General features: G+C 44.4%; 2 non-coding genes across 2 annotated transcripts; one reads left to right on the plus strand and one right to left on the minus strand.

The window, feature by feature from the left end:
- Positions 1-23,695: 23,695 nt before the first annotated feature.
- TRNAS-CGA (transfer RNA serine (anticodon CGA)) lies at positions 23,696-23,768 on the minus strand. The gene has a single exon. It is a non-coding gene; the product is annotated as a tRNA-Ser (tRNA).
- Positions 23,769-24,302: 534 nt separating this feature from the next.
- On the plus strand, positions 24,303-24,375 carry TRNAS-CGA (transfer RNA serine (anticodon CGA)). The gene has a single exon. It is a non-coding gene; the product is annotated as a tRNA-Ser (tRNA).
- Positions 24,376-27,067: the final 2,692 nt, after the last annotated feature.

Consider the following 27,067-nt stretch of genomic DNA (forward strand, 5'->3'; position numbering starts at 1 on the left):
TACAAATGGCAAGACGCAAGGTAATTGCTAAAACTGAAACTGTTGTTCGTTTAGTTCGGAGGGTATCAAATCGGCATCATGGACTCAAGGAGGATAGCCTGATTCGACTAATGCATGCCTTCGTTCTGTGCCACTTTACATACGCGGCAGCCATGCATCGATTGAAACGGGCAGAGCGGGATAAATTGAATGCACAGTTTAGGAAGATTACTAAGCGGGAACTCGGGTTACCCGTATACACTTGTACAGAGGGCCAAATGCAGCTTGGCATTCATAATACTCTTGAAGAGATTTAAGAGGCCCAGGAGCGCGCACAGCTAACTCGCCTCACTGCGACGAAAGCAGGGAGATCCATTTTGCAGGAACTCTGATATCACCCCGATAGAGTAGCGGAGGAGTTCTCTTACGTTCCTCCGTCGATTCGTGAGAACATTACGGTCGCGCCCATACCTAGGAACATGCACCCCGATCATAATCGCGGTAGAAGGAGGGCAAGGGCGGCCAACCTCCTTAGGCAAGTGCACCGTGATCAGCGACAAGTCAGTTTTGTGAATGCCGCTTCTTTTAAGGGACGTCGGGCGTTCACCATCGTCACTGTCAATGGTCGGCAAGGAATCACCAGTGCTGCCTCGGTTCGGACGAGGGACTCCGAAATAGCTGAACAAATGACTATTGCACTAGCCCTGCTGGATAGCTTACGGGATGTCATCGATAGTGATTCAAGGTCTGGAGTCAGAACATTTCAAAAAGGCGCCGTTTCCAAACAGGCCCTCAGACTTTTTGGGGGCAAGGCAATCAGGCACTACTTCATTTATTGGCATCCTGCGCATTAGGGTCAGATAAAGGGTGCTCCTCCCAACCTCGACGAGTCAGCTCACCGGGCTGCGCGTGAACTTGCCCACCGCGCTGCCCTCGACAAATGGGAAGCCGACTACACGCCCTCTACCTAGAACGAGATTACTAAACACTACTATCGCAGCCGTGGAACCTACTTTGTTCCTCACCCTCGGCTCAATAGAGCTCGAGCATTCATGCTCCGACTAATACAAACCAATGCGTATCCCAATCCGTCCCTCTTATATAAAATCTATCCGGATACTTACCCCAACGCAAACTGCCCCGATTGTGGAGAAATAGCCACGTTAGACCACATGCTCTGGTGGTGTGCCCGGTCACGCTCTATCATCAATAACAGCTCGGCCAGATGGGAGGCGGTTCTCCGCAACCCTTTTCTGGCTGACCAACTCTCGGCTGTCCAGCAGGCCCACGACGTGGTCGAGAGGCTTGGCCTTCCGGTTCCCCACGTGGGAGCGGCCCGCTTCATGAAGACTCACGATCTGCAGGACTTCATTAAAGTTTGACCATACCATACCATACCACACCACACCAGTTTCGAGGTACTATTTCCCAAAGGGTGCAACAAAAGACATGGGCGTTCCACTTGCGTTTGTGCTTCAATTCATAATAGAGCATTTTGTTAAATAAGTACGTGAAACAAGAGTGCATTTTTGCGGCATGTGCCGTGACACATATCTCCATACTTGTGTCATTGTGGAAATTCATCCCAAGCGGATGCGCCCTGCAACTCCCCGGCTACAATTCGCAAATTGAAATATGTGCCGCAAAGTAATTCGTCCACAAGATAATTAGTGTATTTTTGTTATTTAGTTGAATATGTGTCTCGATTTGTCGCGCAACAGTGTCCGCCTCTCTTGATAATACAGCTCAAAACTAGAATTATGTTACCTAATATAGACTAACCTTTAAAAACTCCGGAAAACTTAAAGAAATGGTCACCGTGTATGGTACCACACTTTGACCCACAAGTTACCTCCACAGAACGCATCTCAGCTCGGCGCAACGAATCAGTATTTCACTAAAATATTACCAGTGATTTCTAGTCTGCTTCTAGTTACCCGAGAACACGGGCTGGCCAATAGAATAGCGAAGGATATTCAACTGATGCCTTACATACCTGTAAGCGTAAGTTCTCGCAATACATGTGTTGCAACAACTTACGCAATCAACGCTTGAATCAGGACCTCGCGGCCGCGAGGTCCTCACTCGAGCACTGATTGCTCTTTCCGCCATAAATGGCGTGCGAGCTCGGTGGACGAATTCTCGGGCGGCGTTGCGAGCGGCGTCGTTACCAGTGAGACTGGAGTTGCCCGGGGCTCAGATCAACTGTACTATGCGTTGCCGGACGGGAAGGGTGTGTCTAAGGATGAGAACTTGCGCACCGCTTCAAATCTTCGAATCACTGATTATTACACAGGCTTGTGTGTAGGCGTATACGAGCGCTATGGCGGCATCTTCGCTCTCCTCTGGTATAGTGGTGCGAACCGTAGCGGCGGTGACGTCATCGCGCCAAGGCTCGGTGACTGCCGTAATGTCCATAGCTGCCTCCAGAGAATACTCAGCCGCATCTGGATAGGCCACATGCGGAAGGCAATAATATGTCTGCTGTCGTTGCCGAGCGCAGGCCTGTCACCTACCCGTGTTGTATTGAGCATGCATGTTTCGAGGTAAGGGGCAACATCTATAGTGGATGCATAATAGGAGGGTGGGAGGCTAACTAGGTAATGTATAGGATCCCGAGGTTACCAAGGCCTGAGTGTCCCGAGGGCGACTGTGAAAGGCGCTCGTATAGTGATATGCGTGGAACTTTTATGGTTTCGTCGATGGAGTTATGTAGGCCGAGCGCTGCGAGGCGGGCGTTGGGCGTGGATGAACGGAGAGCTTCGAAAAGAAAAGCCTCGTAGTTGAATAAAAATTCGTCCTGATCAGGGACGAATTTCTCTTCAGCAACGAGGGTTTTCTTTCAAGGAACCCTTATGGGTTTTCTTTGCATCAATTGCTACGACTGCATGGGTGTCTTACTTTTACTTTGTTAATTACTTTGTCCACCTTGCGAGTTACCGCAGAACTATTCCTTCATAAGCATGTAGTAAGCTGACGGATGGAGTAGTCGTCAAGGTTTTGGAAAGTCTTGTTAGTAATGTTGTCCAGGCCCGGAGCCGAGCCCACGCAAAGAAAAAGGAAGGCAATTTTGACCTCATCCTGTTGGATGGGGGCGTATAGATGTGGTTTTGCCTACCATGGTATAGGGAGGGTTCTGGCTGCGCTATTTTGTGTCGAGATAGCGTGTTTGGAGATGCTCTAGTAGTTCCTAACTAATGCCGGCGTATGTGTGCAGTGACCGTGCCAAATCCTGTCGTTGGGCTGTCTTGCTAATTTGCGGGCTTAGCAGGCCGTGTAGTATAATCCAGGTTCTTGGAATGTTGGGCTGGCGTTCCATGCGGTTGCAGATTACATGCCAGTTTTCTTTTCTGAGGTAGGTTGCATGACCATCGACAGTGCTGGGGAGTTGCGCGATCCGTTTCTACAAGCTTTGGTTAAGCTTATTCCGAGCATATCTTTATTGAAGTTTGCGCAAGGCATCTCATAAGTGTAGTTCACAGGAGTCGGCACCAAATGCAGGCGTCTCCTCCACGACAATTTTCGTGCAATGGGACTGGTCGTCAAGGAAACTAGCTGTTCTAGTAGATAGGGAAGCAGGTGGTTCGATGTTGCAGTGGCGAGAGCGCACGTCTGGAAAGAGGGCCCAGTCCGTAACGGTTTTTGGCGTCCCTGACGCGGGCTTACTCGGACCGGCCTCCACTGTGATGTGTAGAACGTAGTGATCGCTGTTTAAGAAGAAGCATTTTATTGACTTGAAAATGTAGAGAGGTCGGCCGGAAGATGGAGCATCTGGCCTACTGTACGTAAGGGAAGGAGAAGAAGGGAAGAAAAAGGGTCACAATGGGGGACGATAATGGGAGGAACCAGGTGAAGATCGCTCTTTAAGGTTTGAATGAATGAATGAATGAATGAATGAATGAATGAATGCTTTATTTAGACAATACATTGTCTGGGATGTAGGGGCTAAAGGCAGATGCAACTGCCTGAGAAACGCTCCCCTACCCGTACATTGCTCAGGGGATGGAACATCATGAAAATACAGTGGTACAATGTAGAAGCAAGAAAAAAACAAACAAAATGTATGCGGCAAGCAATCAAGTATACAAAGAAGTGAGATTGTTACACTTTATGCATAACATATCATCAGTAATGCGCGAGAACGTGGAAATATTTAAACAAGCAAATAATACGTATGTGTGTTCCAAACATTTTGTAGCAAATAGGAGAAAAAATGCAAGAGAAAAAACTACCAAAATAAAAAGAAAAGTTATCTAGACCGTAAGGACAGTTAAGTACCGTTAGGAACTTAGCATAATTCCTAACCTTTTTCTTTAGACTATAAGCACATCTGCATTCCTTAATCATAGTAGCGATTTCTGGATTATTATTGAGGAAATGAGGTACTAGGTAGGCGAGTGTCTGAGTACCAGGTTTCTGTGGTGTTAAGTCGGTACGCTGAAGGAATATTATTGGTGGAAGCAAGGTGGGGGGTTGTGTCACGAGTAACAGTATTGCCCAGTCTGGTGGGGCCTGATATATCGATAAGCCGGGACCGCCAGAGAGTTTGTGCATCCATCCAGAGCAGCCTGCCCTTGCGGTGATTCATGGAATGGCGCCCTACCGTGACTGGGACATTTTAGTCTTCCATGACGAGCGGGGGGTGTCCACTGCTACAAGCTAAGACCATGGCCAAGAGTTGATGTAGCTGATGTTGTAGTTTTGGATTTCTGTAGACGTTAAGTATGAACAGACTGGCCTAAGGTGCCAGTCCTTGGCGGTAGCTATGAGTTCGATGAGGAGGTGCGGGGCTGACGTTATATCTAGGTCATTTACAATGACCGCGAGGTTGCTTCACACCAAAGTAGTAATACGGTCGTATGTCGGATTTTTTGTAGGGGGTGAAATCAGTCAGTTTAGCGGTCCAGCCCTTTTCTTGGAGGGCAATAACATAGGGTGCCGGTTGTGGCGTAAGGGCATGCAGGTATTGCTGCAGGAGCCCCTGATTTTCGCGGTAGTCCCTGCAGTTGCACTGCCGGACGATATAGGGAGGGTGCTTATCGCTACCTCTGTTAGCCTTCACGATGGTGGGTGGGAGGTCGAAGCACTGGAGATGACTCTGCAGAATTCAGAAGAACAGCTTTATTTTTAAATTGTTAAAGTGCAGCTAGGCCATCGGCTGCAGCATATACGTGATAGAGAAATCTGAATTAAAGTGCAATAGTTTGGATAGGCGGGCCAGTTGGCAATATCGCGTAAGAGAGACACTGGACGTACAAAAAGAAGCCACACCACGAGAACTTGCGGTGTCATCGTCTTCTACATCCAGTGTCTTTAAATTCTAACTAAATTTTCTATTAATGAATGAAAGTGAAAGTGAAAATCGAGTTGTCAATGTAGTCGAGTCGTCGATTAATTCGCCCCCTCGCTGCGATTTGCTAGCCTCCTGGTTAGCTCAGATGGTAGAGCGACCGCCCCGGAAAGGCGTTGGTCGTGGGCTTGAATCCCGGACCAGGACGTAGTTTTCCTAAATTGCGAAGCGTTCTTGGTGAAAAACTCGTATGAGTATCCTTTGTAGCTTCCTGCGATATTCTGACGGATGACAATTTTTCGCTTTCACGACATTTGCTCCACCTTGCGGATTTACGCAGAACTGATTTGCCAATGAATGAAAGTGTTACATTTTGGAAAAAGTTTTTGTTATACGGGTGTGGTTACTCAGGTTGGTGCTGTAAACTATGAACCGTACAAGTAGTATTGAAGGGCAGATTGTACGTACCTGCACCCCCCAACTCCCCGAAAAAAAAGCCGTGACATAAATTTAATACTGGGCCCACCTGACAGATAATCAGTGTAAATTACAGCGGGAAACTTAGAGGGACATTATCTCAGTTCATAGATTAGTTGGAAGGAAACACGCTCGAACCAGACAATGAGGTTCAAGATATTTATTGCGCCGAGCTCCGTAGCCGCAGAATATTAATGTTTATTATTCTTCTATCTGTTACGAGTTTGTAGTACTAATAAATTTGACAATATGCAGAGCAAATGGCTCTCAGTGACCATAAATTCATAGTACAGAAGGTCACGGAGATGTGGAACCACGTATGTTTTGATAGAATACATATATATTGTGCAATGGTGCTTTGCTCAAACGTGGTAAAATATCTTCGTTATGCTGCTGGACTAAAGCTGAAATAGAAGATTTTGCTAAGAATTTTGTGTTTATCGGTTCTGTACTCACGCAAACGTTTTGATATTACAATTATCCGTAATAACGGACATTAGCCAATTGTGACGTCACATGTATCGTTACAGAAGGCGGCTGGCAAAGGAAGTACCAGCCCTTATGGACTAAAACGTGTTTGAAATTGGTTCTTGTGGCCGTGTATTCGCGAAGCTTTTCGCTCTTAAAGGCCTTTTTTCACTGGTTCCCAGCGCTCGCTAATAATAGGTGAGCATGAAGAATGATAGGAATTCGTTTTTAGAAACGATTCTAACGTGAACACTCTCTGTATATATGGGCTTTGGTGCTGAATGGAAATTTTTAGTTCATAAGTATTCTTTGGCGTTGAGCGGATACCTTTGCTAGTAATATTTCCAGCATCATGATTGGCTGGAATTTTTCTCTTACAAAGAGTTCTAAGGTGTGAGCGTTTTGTGGCTACGGGCCATTTCTTTAAGCAATCGGAAGATTACCGATCACAACTATGCATCTCATTGTTGTTTGGGCGATACATTTGCGGCATGCAGTGTAATTTAAAATATGACATGTGCGCACTACTGTGACAACTGGAGTAGATATCAATGTCGCGGACAGCACTAGTGTTACCAGAGAAGCAACACGTTTCGTTTCTTCTCACCAAAGCAATACTAGACAAAGCCCCAAAAAATTCGAGCTACATTGCAACTCTCGCAAGCTGCTGTCGCTCTGCTGTCTCTTGCGGCACAGTGTCGATCGGAGCTATTACAGTACATCCACCTATTCTTTCTAGGGTTCCCACTCTGTGCAGAACGATACGCCGACCTATGCGACCTGTCCTATGGGAAATTCTAATTGGAACACGTCCGCATGAAGCCCTCTTCGGAGCCACCCACAGGCTCGACTTTATTGTTTTTCTTGTGCCAAGGAGTCGTTTGTGAACACATTCTAGAAGTAGGGCTAGAAAGCAGACGGCGCAGAACGCGCCGTAAACATACAGCAAATGTGTAGCACCAAAGCCTACTTCGTCTTTCTCGATAATTCCAGAGCAATTCCAATTGAGTGACCTGCTCATTCTGATATCCCAACCTGTTTCAAAGATTCGGTGCGCCAGCAAAATGAGCTCAGCCCGTAGCGAATAACCCCTCCTTATCGGGAAGCCGCCAATAAGGCTACGAATGGGCTTTTCTCCCCCTACAATTGTTTCCTTGAATCTGGAAAAGCTGCAAAAATCAATACCTTCGGAGAAGAGCACGTGTGTTCCCCTTCTGGTCCTCTCGAGACAGGACTCAAAGCTTCCAGTAAAGTCATGCCGGGTGCGGCCCCATCGTCTGGCGGATAATGCCATCACATCGACAACATCGCTACTGTTACCAGCAGCCATGGTGAGCAGGACGTGGAAGAAGGAGTTTTTTTCTGCGCAAGGGAGCAAGCGTCCCTGTCGTAGCTTGGGCAACATTTCTTCGAAGGTGTCGTCGGCCTCCCACGTAGGCTTTGCCGTGAGACTAGCGGTGAGAAGACTCCTAGTGTAAGTTGCCAGGGAGAAGCACGCCAACATCCAGAAAGCCATGATCACTCGGCCACTGGAGCTGCGCGCGTGGTCACCGTGTAGAGGAGAGGTGAAGCAGAGGATGGTGGCTATTAGGGCGAGGACTACGCCACCCAAGTTACTCGTGAGACGTTTACCTTGACGCAGGTTGAGTAGGGCGAAAGAGGCCACAGAAAGGAGAGTGGACAGGACCAGCAAGAATGTCCAGGGGAGAACGCCGAGAAAAAAGTCCGCGTGGTGCCTCCACTTTTTCTGTACGTGATAGACAGCCTGTCCGAATCTGTTGACGGTGAAGTCGAAGTGCTGATAGCGGTCTTGAGTAAGCCCTACTGTGATGACCACTATGTCTGCTTTATTCCTCCGGAGGGCTTCCGCGAATGCTCCTCTTTTGACAGGGGTAATGTCAGCAGAGACATTCAGTGCACGAAGAGCATGGACGAATGCTTTTCCTTCAAGAGAAGCACAAGAATTCACGGTACCTGACTTATCGTACACTACGCAGCCCATTTGCACCTTCTTGCCTGAAAGCAGAGTCCAGGACTTTGCACTATCAGGAAAGTTTTCAGTTGAAAACGGAGCATCGTCGGCCATAGTTGGTTTGTGTGCGTGGTTGGTGGTTTTCTTTGTTGAGTTCTTCGGAATGACTTCTTCTAAGTGTAGCCATTTGACGTGAGGACAGATATCTTTGTACAGACCCGCAGTTTCTTCTAAGATGCTGGCCCAGGCAGTCTTTGGCACCACTACCAGGATATGCTTGTGATGAAAACATGCCTCTGCCAGACCCTCGGCATACTGTTCCCAGTTCATGCACCACGAGAGAACTTTATGTGGCCTGGTACAATCCGAAAACAACACCCTTTGGAAATAAGCTCTTGCTTCACAAAGCAAATGGACGTCAACATCTCTGTGATTAACTGATTCTTGAGCGTGCTTGATGTTAACTACTGCTTGTCCTTCACCAAAACACAAGGAATAATACAACACAACTAAAACAAGTTCCTGGGGCGTCATGGCTGACCTTGTCAACAGATTGCCTTACAGCTATATTTTGCTGTTGTCTTGTTCTATCTAGGGCAGCATGAAATATAATTGAACTCACTTTAGTTTGGTCACGGGCTCAGGGACAGTGACGTCTCTGGTGCGATCATAATTTGTTCTGGAGGCCGGCTTGATCCCCGTTTGTAGATCACGTGAAGAAGCATTATTGTGACTTAGCAACTAATATACTGTGCATCCGAACAAAATTTAAATGTCTAAGCGCACTCCTGCTGGACAATGCAAGATATGTCATTACTCCACTTGCGTTCATGTCAATTTTCCCGTTGTAGTCTGTGAATACCTTGTGCGAAATATAAACTTTGGGCCTTTGTAATTCCAAGCACTTTTGTCGTTTTCACTCCTTACACCTATTCATACTTTATTAATTTACAAAGAGCCCGCAATAAAATTATAGGTAGTATTGTCTGCGCATAAGCTCATATTCTATTGTCGTGCTGAATCTAAATCAAGACGATAAAGTGCGTGTTAGAAAATTACACGATATATTCAAGCGACAAGTAAAGTTGACATTCAATATTTATTTGTAAGACAAGTTCGCTGCTGCGCACAAAGAATTCACACGGAAGGTTTAAAAACGATCCCTTCCTTATTTGTTTGTTCGTGTGGGTATATTCTCTTGGTATAAAAAATTCGCCTAGCACAGTAATATGACTGATGGTCCCCCCTTTAGCCAAAATGTGAAAACTTGATTCACATGTATTATTAGGAACAACACCGCACATTGAAACAAAATATATAAACATAGCTTTGTTGTAAGAGGTAAATAAATTTATTTGTTGAGATCCCACTCTGTAAACTAAGAATACATTAGAAAAACAAGCAATAGCGGTACTTTAGAAAGTTCTTTGAGTTGCTGTACACAGCGTCAGTTCCCTTACGTCGGCTTTCTATGCTCCTGAGAATTAGTGCAGTTGCTTTGTGCCTTAGAGTTTTCACACGGTGGGTCGCCTAGGAGACGCCCAAAAACGTTAATATTACCATACAGCACGAACGCAAAAGCTAGAATAGGTTAGGACTGCATTCAACGAGCGAAATGACAGCCTTCGTTCAATTTTCGCAGAGCAGTTGTTAAAACAGAATCGATGAGATGCACACACGCGGCGTCACATGGCCTGGTAGGCTGCCGCTATTTCATTGGAGCTCGTACTTTTGAATAAATTTCGCATGTTGAGGTTATAAGGCAAATCCTAACTTCAATAATTATATGTTTAGAGCTTGCAGTAACATAGGCATTTTTTGGAAACAAGAGAACGAACGCTGTTGAATTGAAAGTAGAAAGATTAAAGCAACAAGGTGACAAACACGTTAGAAAACACTGATAGACTATCACAAGGCTTTTTGAAAGTCTGGGGAACGCACTAAGGTGCAAGTTATTCCTAGACAGCTGAAGATGAGAATCAATAAATTTGCTCCTAATGCAATAGTCTTGTTGACATCTGTAAAGACGTTGGTCGTCTTGATTTTAGTTGGGTGTGACACTGACACAGCCTTTAGGTCCGTATTTTATAGCGAGTCAACAGTAACAAGTCTCCAAACAAATGCCTCATATATAGGAGTATTAGGTCCCTTCATTTCCCATCAATAATCCTTCGTTGAGCTGTTTACGTGTTCCGTGTTTGCTAACAGTCATAGAGAGCAAGTCGCCGTATTATGAATACTGCCACTCTATGAAAAATGGCATACTCAGCTTAGTTGATGTGTGCGTAACCTTAAGCGTTCATAATATTATGAGAACAGTTGTATGAATAATCTGACGTTTCCGCAGCGAACGGTTACGTAGAGCTTAGAGGGCAGAATGTTTATATTTATTATAAGTAAGACAGAATATTTTAATCGCGAGGTATGAGATTGAACAAAGGCTAAAACCATGTAGCCCTTAGGGGCACAATACCCAGTGGCCTCAGGGACCACATCCTGTTGCACATTCTGATGAACCCTGAGGAACCTAGTTTGACAGTAAAGTATGGCGGGGATCAGCCCAGAAAAACTGTGAGATAGGGCCGCCCACCAAAAAGTAGTCGGACTCAAAGAAGAACGCTTCGTATTAGGAAAGCCGGGCTCACTGGGACTATTATTGAACGCAGATAGAGACAGAGGAAAGCTATTCTCATGACAAAATTGACAGAAATTACTGTATGACGACGTGACGAAGGCGTTATGAAGGCAATGAGATGAAAACTGAATGGCGAAGACGGTGTCACTACCAGAGCATAACGATAATGGAAACGCGACACTGCGATCACTGCGACAAAATGACTACGACGCAAATATGAGGATGGCAGGACGACGATCGAATGGCAATGACGAAATGACGACGACGATATGACGAAGATTATTCGAGGGTGGCGGCGGGATAACGGTGACATGACAACGGAGGAATAGAGACAAGACGAGAGTCAGAAGAAAGAGGAAAGACACGGGAGGTAACGAGACGGAAACATTCGGTTTGCTACTTTACGTTGGGGAGAGAAGAGAGAAGGAGGTAGAGTGATAGGAAATTAGAAAGAGCGAAAGAAAGCGAGCAAAGTTAGACAATCACAGCCGGTCACCCTCGCCGCATACTATGACCCAACATAATAGTAGCACTGTAAACATCAGTTCAGGCTTTATCTTGCGAAGTCAACAAAGACACCCAGGGCAACATAGAGGAAATTGCTTGTACTTTATAATTGAATTTGTTAAATGATAAATTAGGTGGGAAACGATCCCACGTATTCGCATTGTGCGTGCGGTGCGTAGAGCATCGCACCTGTGATGCGAGGACATGGAATTAACAGTTCTGTCTCCCACAAGAGGTCACAAAACCTCTAAGTGGCACACTTAACCTATCGCAAAAATAACATGCAAAATAAATATAATGAAATTCTGGGAGTTTATGTGCCACAGCCACGATATGATTATGTGGAGCACTGTATTGGGGCACTCCGGGTCACTTTTGATCCTCTGGGGTTCTCCAACGTGCACTTAAATGTAAATACATGAGTATTTTCCATTTCGTCTAGAGCTAAATGCGGACGCCGCGGTCGGCAACGAGCCCGTTACCTTGAGCTCAGCCGCGGATGCCATAGCCACTACGCTGCCGCGGCAGGTTGCTCGTAAAAACTGACACGAACAGAATGCAACTTTTCGCGCATGGAGCGCGATGTTCAAACAACGGGTACTACTCTAGCACTCGGTCCTGTCGCTGGACAGAGCGCCTTCGTCGTCACTCGTTCAGTCCACATCCGCGAGCTTCAAGTCGGTGGCCACACGCGTACGGACAATTCCTCGGCTGCGTGGCAATATCTGCGCAATGACGCTCAGGTTTCCCTTCCTGTGTGCTTGGACCATCACTTATTCGAAGCTGTATCGACATCGGCAACCTCATCGATATCAACCGCCTCAAATAGCAGCTGCTACCATGACTACGGCGCTGTTAACGGTGGCATCGGAAAGAACATCTGGCTGACAAACCCTTTTGTCTTCATGCTCCAGGTGAGCAAATCTTTTGGCAAATGCTACCTTAGTAACAGCTTGATTCTTCTTGTGCTGCCGTGGCCAAAGCAAATGTGTTCTTCGCTTTGCAATTGCATAGTGTCTAAGTTACCTGTTGTTGCTGGGAGGCGACGTAGAGAGCCACCCTAGTCCCAGTATGCAGGATCTTGTTGCCGAAATTAGAAAAATGGCTGCTGATATCACTGCTATCAGAAACGAAAATACGTGTTCAACTGAGTCGTTAGCAGGTATTCCCTGCAAGTAGATCTTTTCGGATAGCTAGAAAGTCATATGTCAACCGCCGACGAAAAGTGCACGCACCTGCAAAAGACCATGAAATCATTCTCGCGTCAGACTGCTGATCCAGTAAACCGAAGCCGATGGTTGAACATAATTATTTACGGGCTGAACGAACCCGAAGATGAAACACAAGAAAGTCTAGAACACGAAGTAAGAATTAAACTAATAAAAATATGTTTGGTCTAACAATTTTCAGGTTTCGAGCGAATCCACAACATGAATGTGGAAAATGCTAACAAAACGCGACCTGTGATCTTCAAATTCTTGAATTACAGAGACAAAGTCATGGTGCCAAGGACCGTTTTAGACTGAAGGGTTCCAAAATCTTTGTCAGCGAAGAATTTCCTCTAGGGGAACGCAACATAAGAAAAGAGCTTTGGGATAGTCGCAAACCTAATCGAGAAAAGCATAAACAGGTCAGACTCGTCTACGACAAGATCAAGGTAAATGATGAGGGCTTTGCTTGGGATGAAGAAATAAACGAGCAAATACGACCAATAGAAGTCTCTCCTCGAATAGCCGAACGGCATCCTGCTAACTTCAGAAAAAAATCTAACTATTCTGAATATCTTCCACCACTGTACATATCTTCTCACCCAATATTACCATCTAATGAGTGATCATTTTTAGGTGTTCAATTAGACTCGTTTCTAAAGTTTAATTTGTATATCAGCTTCATAAAAAGAAAGCTGCCTATCGTATCAGGGTACTTTTAAATGCCAGACAGTACTTTCAAAAGGACACTCTCCCGACTTTGTATTATGCCTTCATTTATAACCATTTATACTACTCTATCAGTTCTTGGGGTCTTACATATCGCTGTCATATAACTCCCTTGCGGCACATCAAAATAACGTTGTCCGTATCATCGCTTCAGCTCCTTATAACGCTCATGTTGCAGCCACCTTCACTGATTAAGTATCCTCACAATAAATAAACTTATCTGGTACAACCACAGCATCGTTATTTACCACCTTTTTAAAAACCAACATTTACATTATATCATTGGCCGAAATAGTCTTGCTAATGCTAACACTACCAGGTTCTCTTTACAAAATAACCTTTTATTTCCAAAATCACGCAGCAACTATGGCAAATTAACTGTTGGTTTTGCTACAGTGAAAATGTGGAATAATTTACCTGCTCACGTGAAATCCTCACCTACATTATCGTTATACCAACGTTCACTGAGAGCTTATATTAATACCTTGTAAACTGCGTCTATTCTTTGAAGTATTTTTTATGTTGCTTATTATGTACATTTTTTATGTTGTGATGTGTTGCCATAGGTTTTACTACTTTACTAACACTGTAGAAATTGTGTAATCCGTTCTTTGTTTATAACCGCAACTGGCGCTTTTTTATTTATATATTATTATGTAACTAAGAACAAGAGGTCCCGCTGCAGTTTCTAACTGTGGGATCTCTTTCTATAGAACTTCTACTGCATATATGTACCACTAATGAATAAAGCAATAAACTTGAAACTTGAAATAAGACGGTAGAACTTGAGGCTTTTATTCTTGAACATGAACCTGACATCACAACTATTAGTGAAACTTGTCTGTCACCACGTATCCTGACCCACAACATATTCCCCCCAGGCTATTAAGTTCTTCTTGAGATAGATGTACACGGGGAAGTTGCATTGCCATTTTAGTAAAGGACGATATTCAGACGGCACCCCTACTCAAAATTACCGGCGCAGAAACGCTGTTTTGTAGGATCACGATTGGCGTTTTCCTTTCCACGATTCCTTTTATGTTGGCACTAATAGAGAGCACCGAATTCTGGCCCAAAGCTATCATAGCTTATCTGATTTCAAGCACCGTCATACAATCTACCAGGTATAAAATGGGAATCGCACGATGCTGGTTTTGTCAATAAAGAAAGCGCTGAGGCGATACTCGATATGGCCTTGAATAATGGCCTAAAGCAAATCATTCAACAACCAGCAGATGTCACATCGACGAGCAGCACAATTCTAGATCGAACGTTTGCCAGTGAAAAAATTTCTGTAGAGAGCATATCCTGGGAAGTTATTGACGGACTTTCGGACTACAAGGCAACCAAATGTTGTCTGCCACTGTCGTCGTCAGCATGCTCAGAAAAATTGGTCACACGAATATATATGATTGAAAAAACGCGGATGATGTCAGTACTCTTGACCTTTTTGATTATCACTACCCCCATTTCTTTCTTGCTTCTTCATGATAGTGTTGTGACAGTAGATAAATTATGGGCGAAATTTAAAACCTATGCACAGCATTGTTTATCAAGCTCTGTATCTATGAAAAGAGAAAGTGCGTAAGAACATCCTTGGATTACAAGGGATATATTACATATGAAACTTAAAATGCCAAGGCTGAGGAAACTTAAGAACAAGACATCAATTCTCTGCCACACTCAGAAAAGTAGCAAATTGTCACATGGTTGAGAGCAGTTCTAAAAAGGGCAAAAAATACGTACAATAACATCAAACTTAACAAATTCATCAAGACGGCCCCTCAAAAATTTTGGAGATATTTTAACGCCAACACATATAAGCAATGCAATTTCTCCCTTAAGGATGCTTTCTAAAGAGCAAATGAATTTAATAAGTCTTTTAAATTCATTTTACTCAGGGCAGTTGAACTACACTACATTTCTGCCATCCGCTTAAGAGAACCGGCAACACACTCGGTGATCTAGAGGTAATGGAATCGGGCATACCCTCACTGATGCTTAACATCGACATCAAGAAATCTTGTGGCCCAGATGACATTCCGAATAACTTTCTCAAGAGATACGCAGAATGATTCTAGAAATACCTGTTACTGATTTTTAAAAAAATCTCCACAATTGTCTGACGTGCCGAAAGACTGAAAGGTAGCAAATATTGTTCCAATTCTCAAACCGGGCCATCAAAGCCCATCAAAATACAGAGAAATTCGCTAATTTGCACATCTTGCAAAGTTATGGAACATATACTAAAAAACACATCGTAACTTTTGTGGAAAATAATAACTTGCCTAACAATAACCAACATGGTTTCAGAAAAGGACTGTGGACTGTTACGAAACTGATACAAATTGTGCATGATCTCGCCCTAGCAATTTATAACCGCAGGCAGAGTGATATACTATTTTTAGATCTATCAAATGCCTTCAACCGGGTATCACATCCATAACTACTGGGCTAACTGCAATACATTCTAGGATTTAGCAGCATAATAAACTGTAAAAAAGCTTAGCTTTCAGGTCGGCAGCAATTCGTTGAAATAGGACATCAGTAATCTCATTGGAAAAAGGTGTCGTCTGGCGTACCACAAGGAACAGTCTTGGCACTCATTCTCCCTTTACTATATCTATCAATGACATGACAGATAACATGATATCAACGGCGCGCATGTTTGCATACGATTGCATTATCTATAGGGAAATTAGGAACCATAAAGCTTAAGTAACACTAAATTACGAACTTGCGCATGTAGCAAATTGGTGTCAGGCATCGAAAATGAAGATTAATTTAGACAAGACTGTGTTCGTGAGAGTGAGCCCACATAAAGACCCACTAGAATTCGCCTACACGGTTGAACAGCAGAAATTTAAAATTATCGATGATTATAAATACTTGGCCATTGTTGTATTATCTGGTATGAAATGGGACAAACATGTGTCAGACATATCCTTCTATTAAGGACGAAACACCAGAAATAAGCACCCTAAACGTTTAACTGAATATAGGTTCAACACTGACCCATTCAGGTATTCATTCTTTCCTCAGACGATCAGATAGGAATTCAATAGCCCGAGACATTATATTTTGCTCACCTGACAATTTTCTTCCTATGCTTGAGCAACATGTTTATTAGTATGTATCGCGATTTTAAAGATCGCCTACAGACACCACATTTTGACTTGAATTGGTTTCGATGTACCTTTTGTTGGTCAATTTCTGCTTCTTATTTGTTGCTAATCTTAAGGGCTGGCCCAGGAAGGTCACAACATCTTGCTGTACAGCTTAACTACTTCTTTTTGTTGTATGCATGCAGTGTATTTTTCCATGTCCTGCAACTGCCTCGATATGGAGGCTAGCAGTATGTATAAAATAAATCAAAATAAATCAATGAAATGCCATATGCCTTTGATACATTATTAAATGGAGACACAAATATTTGAATGACTGCGCACTTCTGATTTATAGATAATAAATATGACCACACAAAGGATACTACGCTACAAATGCGGTGTTTTGGTATCGCGAGTGTCAACAATGCTACAAAGAATAAAATAGCGGCGAAATTTCCAGGCTAACTCGTCTTGTGGACGCCCCTCGGAGTATTCGGAACTAGCCACGCATGTGAGTGGCCTAGCCCAAAGGCACATGAAGGTACGCCCTATTAGCGCCCAAAGCCATTGTGAAAATGTACTTTATTTTCTATGTAGCACGTTAGCAAATGCATAGAAATGAGAGCACAGGTTCGGAAGAACGAATTATTCCAGTGTAGGTGCTGATGGAAGTGCATAATTACCTCTAGAGGTGCGATTTTATAGATTTGTAGAAGTACAGACGACATATACGAGTACCTACTACGACCAAACAAAACTAGGAAAATAGCTCTTAGGGCCATTTGGATGGATCTTCTTCCCTCCTCTTCCTTTTTTTCTTTTTGTGTCGGCGAACAAAAATTTCACGAAGCGATTACGAGTGCGTAATGCAAATGTTTAACCGTTCGCTGGGCCAGGCCCACTCATTCCAGGTCTCGAACTCGCCGAACCGCTGGGGGGTCCTGTCTCTTCGATGACATTTAGTCGTAATGGATGGTTCGTAGCTTAGTCGTAATGGATGGTTCGTAATGGATGGTCGTAGCGGAAGGCGGTATGACGATGACGGCAATAGTATGACGATGAGGACAGTATAACAACGACAACATGACGACGACTGCTTGAGGACAATGGGGTGGGGACCACTGCATGACACGACTGTATGGCTACAACTGTATGATGACGATGGTATGACGACGGCGGTATAAAGAGAATCGAATGATGACGCTGGCATGACGACGCTAGAACGACCACGATGGCATCGCGACGATGGTATGCAGACGCATGCACGACGAGGACTGAAGGCGATCACATGACAATGGCGTCATAACGATTGAATGACAACATGATTGCAAGGGAACGACGAAGAAACGACGGCGATGGAACAACAATGGCGGTGTGGCGACGATAGCATAACAACAATGCGATAACGACGATGGCATGAAAATGACTGTATGACAATAACTGTACAACGACGACAGTATGACCAGGATGGCGGCATAAAAACACCATGACGACGACTGTATGACGATGGCGCTGTAACGACGGCCACATGACGATGATGGTGTTAGGTGGTTTGACGATGTCTATATGACGACGGCGGCGGGACGGTGGTTGCGTGATGAGGATGGCGTGGCGACGATGGAACATGCCTAGCGGCATTACAGCATACCCAGTGTCCCATACCCATTGCGCATCCCTATCAAAGGGGTAGACTGAACTATCTCAGGGGTCGGCCCACCAGGAGCGGCGCCAACCACGCCAAACTGAGCAACGGGAAAGGACAGCCTCTTAGAGTTCCGCCAACCAGCGCATCACTCGCTATCACGGCATCTGCTCCGAACGCTTGTCGTGTTCGAGTCCCACAGGAAGGACGGTACTTGACCCATATCGCCGCAGAAGTTGTTCTAGGCTTAACTGCCGCTCACCACGCCGCCTGCTCCGCAGAACGCTTCATACAGGTTGCTCCACAGTACATGCGCGCACAGAATATCAGGTTGTCCACACCTACGTGCACGGTCTCGGCGAATCACAACACTGAAGGAAATTGACAATAAGAGCGAATGAAGGGAGCGCAAATTCCCGCACGTGAAAGCGCTTTAGACGGTTCCCGATGACTGCCAGAGCGCCAGCCACCCCTTCATCCCTGATCATCAGACTCCACCGTGGTCTCCATATACGGCAAGCTTCGGGCCACGAAGCATAAAAATTAGGGCAAAGCTCATCTCTCGATGACTGCCGATAGTAGTGGCATTGACATTTGAGATATATAGCGACACACCGCATTTCTGAGTTCTCGTTTATTTAACGCATCTAGAGCCCATACCGAGAATCCTGTTGATTCGATATCGTTCCAATTTGCTATGGCATTTGCTTATCAACGTCTCTCAGAAGCATGGAAGCATGCCGATGGTTGTATGACACCGACGCCGTCACGGCTATGGAATGACGAACAAGGAATAACGTCTATGGAACGACGAAGGTAGTATGACGACGACAGCGTCACAACGATAACATGAGAACAATGTGATGACGAGTGTATGACGATGTCGGCATGGGGAAAACGGGTGAAAAAGTTGGAATGACGACATGAGCCGACCACAAAGGCACGATAGCGACGTTATGACAACGGATGCGTGATAGCGACAGACTGACGACGAGTGATTAAGAAGGATTGACGTTAATAGATAAACAAAGGTGATATGACGGTGATGGCATGACGAAAATGGTGTGACGACGATTCTCTGAAAACGAGTACGTTTTCATTGTCACATTTCGGCGTGTGTGTTAGCCAAGCATGGCGTGCTTCCGCTGGAGGCCTTTTGTTAGTTAAAAAGCAGTTGAATCCCTCTTCATTGTCGGTACGCGCTGATGGTGAAGGCCGCTTTATATGCTGTGACCTCTCTTTTCGTTCCCGTAATCGGCGGTCAATTCGCGTGTATACTTCGTCTAAAGTGAGCGACAGGGAGGCTTTCCCCATCTCTGTTGCTTCACTCCTAGATGCTGACAGACATTTGGTAGTGTTGGGAGACTTCAACTGTGTTTATCATTCCAGAGATCACTCATACCTAACGGATCGTTTTGATGCAAGTGGTACTTTCCTACATCAGTTAACGGAAGATCACAACCTAGTAGACGTGGGAGCCTACACGCCTTCTTGGTTGCAGCTTACGCACATTCAAGGCGCCTCTCACGCTCTACTGGATCGTGTGTACGTTTCGACAAATCTCTCGCCTCACATGCACAGCTATGCTGTGAAGCCTGTATTTTTCACGGACGACTGTTTAGTAGCTGTTCCCATGTAGTGCCCGAATGTTTCGCAAGTTCTCTCTAAACTGGGAATTTCGGAAACTTGACAGACATCTTTTATGACAGGAAAGTTTTGCAAATAAAGAAAAAGAATTATTGCTAGAGATAACGCAATGTCAACAATTTCCATTGTTTGCTCCATGGGAATTGCTGAAAAAGAGAGTTAAAAATGAGTCGATTGCCCTTTTATATGAGCTGTGTCGCAAAGACAAAAAGCTGAAGCTTTCGAAAGCCAGAAAGTAGGGTCGTATAAAGGTGAGATAAATACAGTTTGCGCACTAATACAGAAATAAGAGACGGAAGTGTACAAAGGATTAATGGTGCGTTTACACACAACTCGCTTCACAGACCAGCAGCCCACCAAAAGGGCTCTCAGTGCTCAGTGACGAAAAGCGATACGCGCTTTCCAAGCAAATATTGCAAATTGAGTCAGGCGGTTCCATATACACAGAAACGTCGCAAATAATAACAGTATTTGAAGCTCATTATAAAAATTTTTTCACTGCAGTTAGGCCTCAGAATGGTTACGAAGAAAAAGCTGATCAGTTTATTTTTCTTATGCCACACTTACAAGAAGATAATTAAGCGTTGATGGGCCAATAACCCAAGAAGAATTCAATTTGCCATCGGAACTCTGGAGAAAACAAAACGCCTGGCCCTGATGGCCTTACTGCTGAATTTTTTATGAAATTTCAGGAATACCAAAGTCATTTGCTTGAGCAGCTTTTCAAGGAAGCCCGTAAATATGGTGAACTTCCTCTGCTTTTCTATCCGGGCCACACAACCTTAATCCCAAAGACCACTGATAAAGAAGTAATAAAGAGAGTAAACGGACATAGGCAGATATCGTTATGTAACGTCGATTACAATATATTTGCAGATGTACTGACAAATAGGTTGCAGGCAGTCATCACTAAATTAGTAGTAAACCATCAAACATGCGGAATTCGAGGACGCCCTATACAGACAAATGTTCATATCGCGCGTTCTGTCCTTTAGTGCAGGAAAGGTATTATGGATCAAGTAGCTCTTATTTATTTATTTATTTACTTATTTACAAATACTGCAATCCCTTTACGGGATTTTTGCAGGATGGGGATACATCATTATGACATGATTAGCAGGGCAAAAAGAAGAAAAATTACATGTACTAGCAAAATGAGAATACATATATCATGAAATAAAAGATACGCTTCGAGTATAACTGAATTAATCCATGAACTGGAAGTGCAAATGTAACAGAGCGAAAAATAAGGAAATTACACAATATGGGACTTAAACAAATTCAGGGATGGCTGCAACACCACATCGTTGGACAGCTGATTTCATTCAATTACAACCCTGGGAAAAAATGAGTATTTAAAGGAAATTTTGCGGCTAGTGAAGGGGGTAATTATTAGTGCATGTCGTAGTCTTGTAGCATAACCCGTTCAAAAGGAAATAATCTCGGAAATATCTACGCTGTAGTATCCCTCAATGAGCTGAAACAAAAATTTTAATCTGGGAACACCATTCCTTTGGGTTAGAGTTCGCAGATTGGCTCTGTTTAGCAAGGCTGTCATCGACGTGCACCCTAAGCTGTTATATACATAACGAACCGCCCGCTTTTGAATATCTTCTGCCTTATTAATATCTTTTTTAGTGAATTGACACCATATTATACATGCGTAATCTAAAAGCGGCATCAGAATTGCGTTAAATGCGAGAAGGCGATCTTCAGGTGTTGTCAGTCTCAAAGCCCTCCTGAGAAAGAAAAGCTTTTGAGTGGCGGAATTCCACACAGTGTTGATGTGTTTGTTCCATCTAAGATCTTTAGAAATCCAAATACCAAGATATTTTATGTGCTCAACCTCAGATAGCAAGAGGTTGGAGCAATGGAGGCTAGATCTGTTCTAACCGTAGACATTGCAGTCTCCATATCCTGGACCCGCTTAGTAACTACACTTAGGTTCCTCAGCTCGCGCTCTAAACCATCAACGCGATCACTTAATGAACTGACTTGCTTGCCAATCTCTTTCTGAGACGCCTCTACATCTTCTATGGCTGTTTTCAATGAATTTTGACCAGCAAGAAGTTTCGTCAATATTTCCTTCTCAGTAGGGCCAGGGTTAGTTTCAACGTCGCCACAAACCAAATGATTTACCGTAATATTTTTAAGTCGATCAAGAACGCGCTCAAGACACAGTGGGCAAGGCAGCAGCAGTAAAAACCTATTATTGCTACGATAGGAGGCCGTCCGCAAATATATACTGACCTGGAATACGCAGAAAAAAAGTGCTCCTGAGCATGTTGCCCATTTCGCTGCTGCGTTGCCCACTGGAGTAGCACAGTGCTGGCTTCACTTTTAAGCCCTCCTGCAGGGTCACGTGAGTGGACGTCATCCATGGCTGATCCTGTATGTACGCTGCGATGCCAGGGCTCGATATCTTGTTGACGTGGTGCATGCCAACAAGATATCGATCTCGAGATACAACAGATATAGAACATACAGATATCCAACAGACATACAGATACAGATATATACAGACATACAGATATCGATCTCGAGATACAACACGATATCGATATAGAGACAACAATCTTCTTCAGATCGTCCTCGCCAAAGCCTTTGATAAGGTTCAGCACGACTTTTTGTTCCGACTACTGCGACATCTTCAGTTAGGGGATGTATTATACAATGGTATAACACTCTGTTATAAACATTGCACCACACAACACAGTTAATCGTCAACCGTACCCTCTCAGATATAATACAGCTACAGTGAACTGTTCATCAGGGTTGTAGGGTCTCGCCTTTACCCTTCACTATATACTTGTAAACGCTTTCCTTAAGCGTGCCTTGCGACTCAAGCATTAAAGAACACAGATATGTAGGTGACGAAATTAAAGTGCTAGCTTGCCTCGATATTGCCTTTTCTTGCGTCGATAAGCCCAGCATTATCAGGGCAATAAACACTACCCTACGTTTGAGTGGAAGTTCAGGAGATGGTGTAAATTTTGATAAACGTAGGGGCTTTTGGCTATGCAAGTGGGCGCTCACTCCCTGTGTATTCACGAATATTCATTGTAATCAGTCTCCGTTGCGATATCTGGGTGTGCCTCTCGGTAAATTCCGTAATAGCGGACCTCATTGAACATCCACTATAACCACTATACGTCGGAAGGTGACGGCCTGGCACGGACGCGACCTTTCTATTTTTGCGAGTGCTAAGACATGGAACATATTTCTTGCTTCTAAGCTTCTTCATGTTCTGCAAGTCTCGCACTGCTCACGTATCCATGTTCAGGAATTTCATAGAATATTTGCATGTTTAGTTTGGCGTTCATCATGGGAAGCCATGAGAATTAAGGGACAACCACTTTCTTCCGCTTGAGAAGGGAGGCCCGAGTTTTGTTCATTTGTTCGTGCGACAATCGGTCATGAGGTTATTTTACCTCAAAAACGTCTGCCATCAATTTCTTCTCGCAGTTAATCGAACACGTCTTGCTTCACACCTCCCTTTTCTTTTTGTTACGATAAACTTTGCTCAAGAACTGCCGTTATGGGTCTTCCTAAGAGAACTTGTCGACACTATTTGATTTTTAAAAGCCAGATTCCCTCTGGAATATTTGTTTGAATATTTGTTGATCGAACGTCTCTAAATATAGCAATTATACATAACAATTTCCCTGAACCTATGTATGGAAAGCCGCACCTGTATATATTTGGTTTAGATGTTCTTTGCGATGTCCGTAGAATGTGTATTACGCCAGCCGCGAAAACATTTTTCTTCAGGCTGCACACTTCCTCCGCGCCAGTTAAAACGTGGCTTCATGTTAAGGAGCATATGTCGCTGGAATACAAATTGTAGACTTTGGAATCAGCACGAGACAATGAAACATTGCCTTATTCTTTGTTGTGACGCATTTCATTTGTGGTATCATAAGAAGCCAACAAACATTGACACCAAGGACACCATAGGGGAAATTACTTGTGCTTAATAAATGAAATAAAGAAACGAAGAATTAATGGAAAATAAAGTGGATGAAAAAACAACTTGCCGCAGGTGGGAACCGAACCCACAACCTTCGCATTTCGCGTGCGATGCTCTACCAATTGAGCTACCGCGGCGCTGTTTCCCCATCCAGTTTCTTGGGTATTTATGTGTCCTAGTAGAACCCTGGGAGTGTTAACCTTCGCATTTCACGTGCGATGCTCTACCAATTTCGCACGCGAAATACGAAGGTTGTGGGTTCGGTTCCCACCTGCGGCAAGTTGTTTTTGATCCACTTTATTTTCCATTATTTCTTCGTTTCTTTATTTCATTTATTAAGCACAAGTAATTTCCCCTATGTTGTCCTTGGTGTCAATGTTTGTTGGCTTCTTATAATATGACTAATAAAATCGGGACCCTCGGTTAACCCCCTTTCTTCTCGTTTATTACATAACGAGGGTCTCGAATCTGGCTACATTGATGCCTTCAGGTGGCATATGTGGGTTTATTGACCAGTTGCCTTCACCCAAAAAGATCACGTTCTCGTGACGCCTGCGGCAACAAGGACGTCCCACGTCCGCCGCCAAGGTCTGTGTGTGGTGGCGCTGGCTAACACTCCCAGGGTTCTACTAGGACACATAAATACCCAAGACAGTGGATGGGAAAACAGCGCCGCGGTAGCTCAATTGGTAGAGCATCGCACGCGAAATGCGAAGGTTGTGGGTTCGGTTCCCACCTGCGGCAAGTTGTTTTTTCATCCACTTTATTTTCCATTAATTCTTCGTTTCTTTATTTCATTTATTAAGCACAAGTAATTTCCCCTATGGTGTCCTTGGTGTCAATGTTTGTTGGCTTCTTATGATATGACTAATAAAATCGGGACCCTCGGTTAACCCCCTTTCTTCTCGTTTATTTCATTTGTGGGACATTTTACAAGGAAATATCAAAAAAGACTCTCCTCTCACATGTTATGGTATCCGGTTCTTTCCTTTCAAAAAGGCAGCCAGTAATACATCATATAATCTGTTTATGTTATTACGACTCCATTCGTTATGGAGAAGCCGAATGATTGACAGACATGCCGAGCCACCTCGCTCGGCGAGGTCTGTCTTTTGAGAAGACGCTGCTCAAGTGCATAGTGTGGTTGCTAACTTTTATGTCATTCCTGGATGAATTTCGCTTCTAGACGTTTGTGTTTGCCCGAATTTCGAACTTTCATTGGACTGCGTAGCATGTGTGCATGTGCTGCTCATGTGTGTCCCAATGTAATGCAACAATTTTGGAATGACACTACTCATAATTCCATGCAATAAAGAAAAAAAACCGAGAGTACTTCAGTTGGTTAGGGTGGTGGTCTCGCAACCCGTAGCCCGACAAGGAATTTTTCTTTTCACACCTCTTGGTCTTCTTGTACGGCAATACCGACGCCGACACGAATGAGGCAATACAAGCTCGCTTGAATAGAGTATTTGGGATGTATGCTAAAAAGTTCTTATAGCGAAAGTGTATATGGGTAGGGTATCGAAATTATTTCGCGTTCTTCGACAGAAAACTATCATCAATGACTCATACACATATGAAGCACTTATGTCTGCAGTGCTTCCCTTTTGTTCACGCTTCCATCTAAAGACTGCCACGCTCTCCGACACTGGCTTTTCTTTTTTATGTTTGCGCAAATGTGATTGGTCGGGAGATGCAGAAAAACACGTTTCCCACAAATAAACGGGACTTGTCTATCGGACCTGGGTGCTGGTCGTCCCTTTCGTAGGTCGTTCTACTGCCGAATACGCAACAGCTGGAAGCAGCGGTAACGACGGACACAGCGTTGGCGGCCGGGGCATAGAGCACATGTTGGCAGACGCCTCGGTTTCTGGTCTGGCGAGAGCACGGCTTGTTTGACATCATTGGGAGTACGAGTGGTGCATTTTTAGCATTTGTGGCATCTTGCAACGACAACAGCTGTACCGGTATTGTGGTCATCTGTAACGGCAGCAAAGCAATCATGATTCTCACGCTGCTAAACCAACCCAATCTAGTTGTGCTGGCTGAAGAGCTAGGTATAAGTGTGCAAAGTTGATGCGAAAAGCCGAAATTATTGAAGCAGTAACCAAATGCGGGGTTGCAGACGACGAAGTCGAGGAATGCTGGGAGACGGTCTGAGATCAAATCAAAGGAAATTCTTATTAGCTACCTCATGCCGCCCGATTCTTGGCCTATCTCCTTAGTGGGTGCGAACCGTGACAGAGCTTCATCATCAAATTAAAGAGCGACAGATAGAAATGCAGTTTAAAGAATTGCAGCTTTGCAATTTGGAAGTAAGCGAGACATTGTCAATAGCAGCTACACGTTGCGAAAGCTTTGATATGCGTGGATTCATGCAAAACTTTAAAACTGGCAGTGATATCACTTGGTACCTTATCAACTTTGAGAGAACTTGCAACAGCGCAAAATGTGTCACAGCGGCCGTTGACTTTGATTCCGAATAAGGCGGCCGACGTTGTCGCACGAATGACCGCTGAAGACGTGCGTGAATACGAAAAGGTGAAGCTTCAACTTAGACGCAGATACAGTTTGTCTACAGAGGCCTGAAGATTGAGGTTTCGAAATACGAGGCGTAGTGAAGGCGAGTTGTACTGAGTTTGCGTACAAATTCAATACCTTTTCGCAAGAATGGCTTAAGGGCGCTAACGCGTACAATGACAAGGAGAGCGTCGTCGAGCTAATCGCTTTGGAGCATTCATAAAAAAAAAATTATGGGTTTTACTTGCCAAAACCGCTTTCTGATTATGAGGCACGCCGTAGTGGAGGACTCCGGAAATTTCGACCACCTGGGGTTCTTTAACGTGCACCTAAATCTAAGTACACGGGTGTTTTCGCATTTCGCCCCCATCGAAATGCGGCCGCCGTAGCCGGGATTCGATCCCGTGACCTCGTGCTCAGCAGCCCTACACCATAGCCACTGAGCAACCACGGCGGGTAAGGAGCATTTCTACGAGACTATTCTGAATCAAATGCGTCTGTGAATTCAAGACAAATAAAACGTAGAAACGTTGCAAACAGAATCTAATTTAGCTGACGAGTAGTGCTCCCGAAGGTAAGACGGTTCGGAAGGACCACGAAGGGAAACCTATCGGCCGTTCAAAATGTTGCAAAAAGAGACAAGAAGAGCTAGTGAGGCGAAAGTAGAAAGTGTTGCGGCACTGGCAACAACAGTCCCGAAAGATGAGTCCAACTTATTGAAGTTTGAAGAGAAGATGCCAATAATTTGTTACATATGCCAACAGCCGGGGCATATAGCCGCAGGAGGCAGGCAACCAACCGCGTCTGCTAACCTGCTAATACACAAAAGTGATTTGAAGCTGCCTCACACCTACGATCTTTCTCCGACGTTTATTGTTGGGACCCCGGGTAAAGCACCTCGGCCAGTAATTGACTA

The sequence above is a fragment of the Dermacentor variabilis genome, chromosome 8 (genome assembly GCF_050947875.1).
Source record: "Dermacentor variabilis isolate Ectoservices chromosome 8, ASM5094787v1, whole genome shotgun sequence".
NCBI lineage: Eukaryota > Metazoa > Arthropoda > Arachnida > Ixodida > Ixodidae > Dermacentor > Dermacentor variabilis.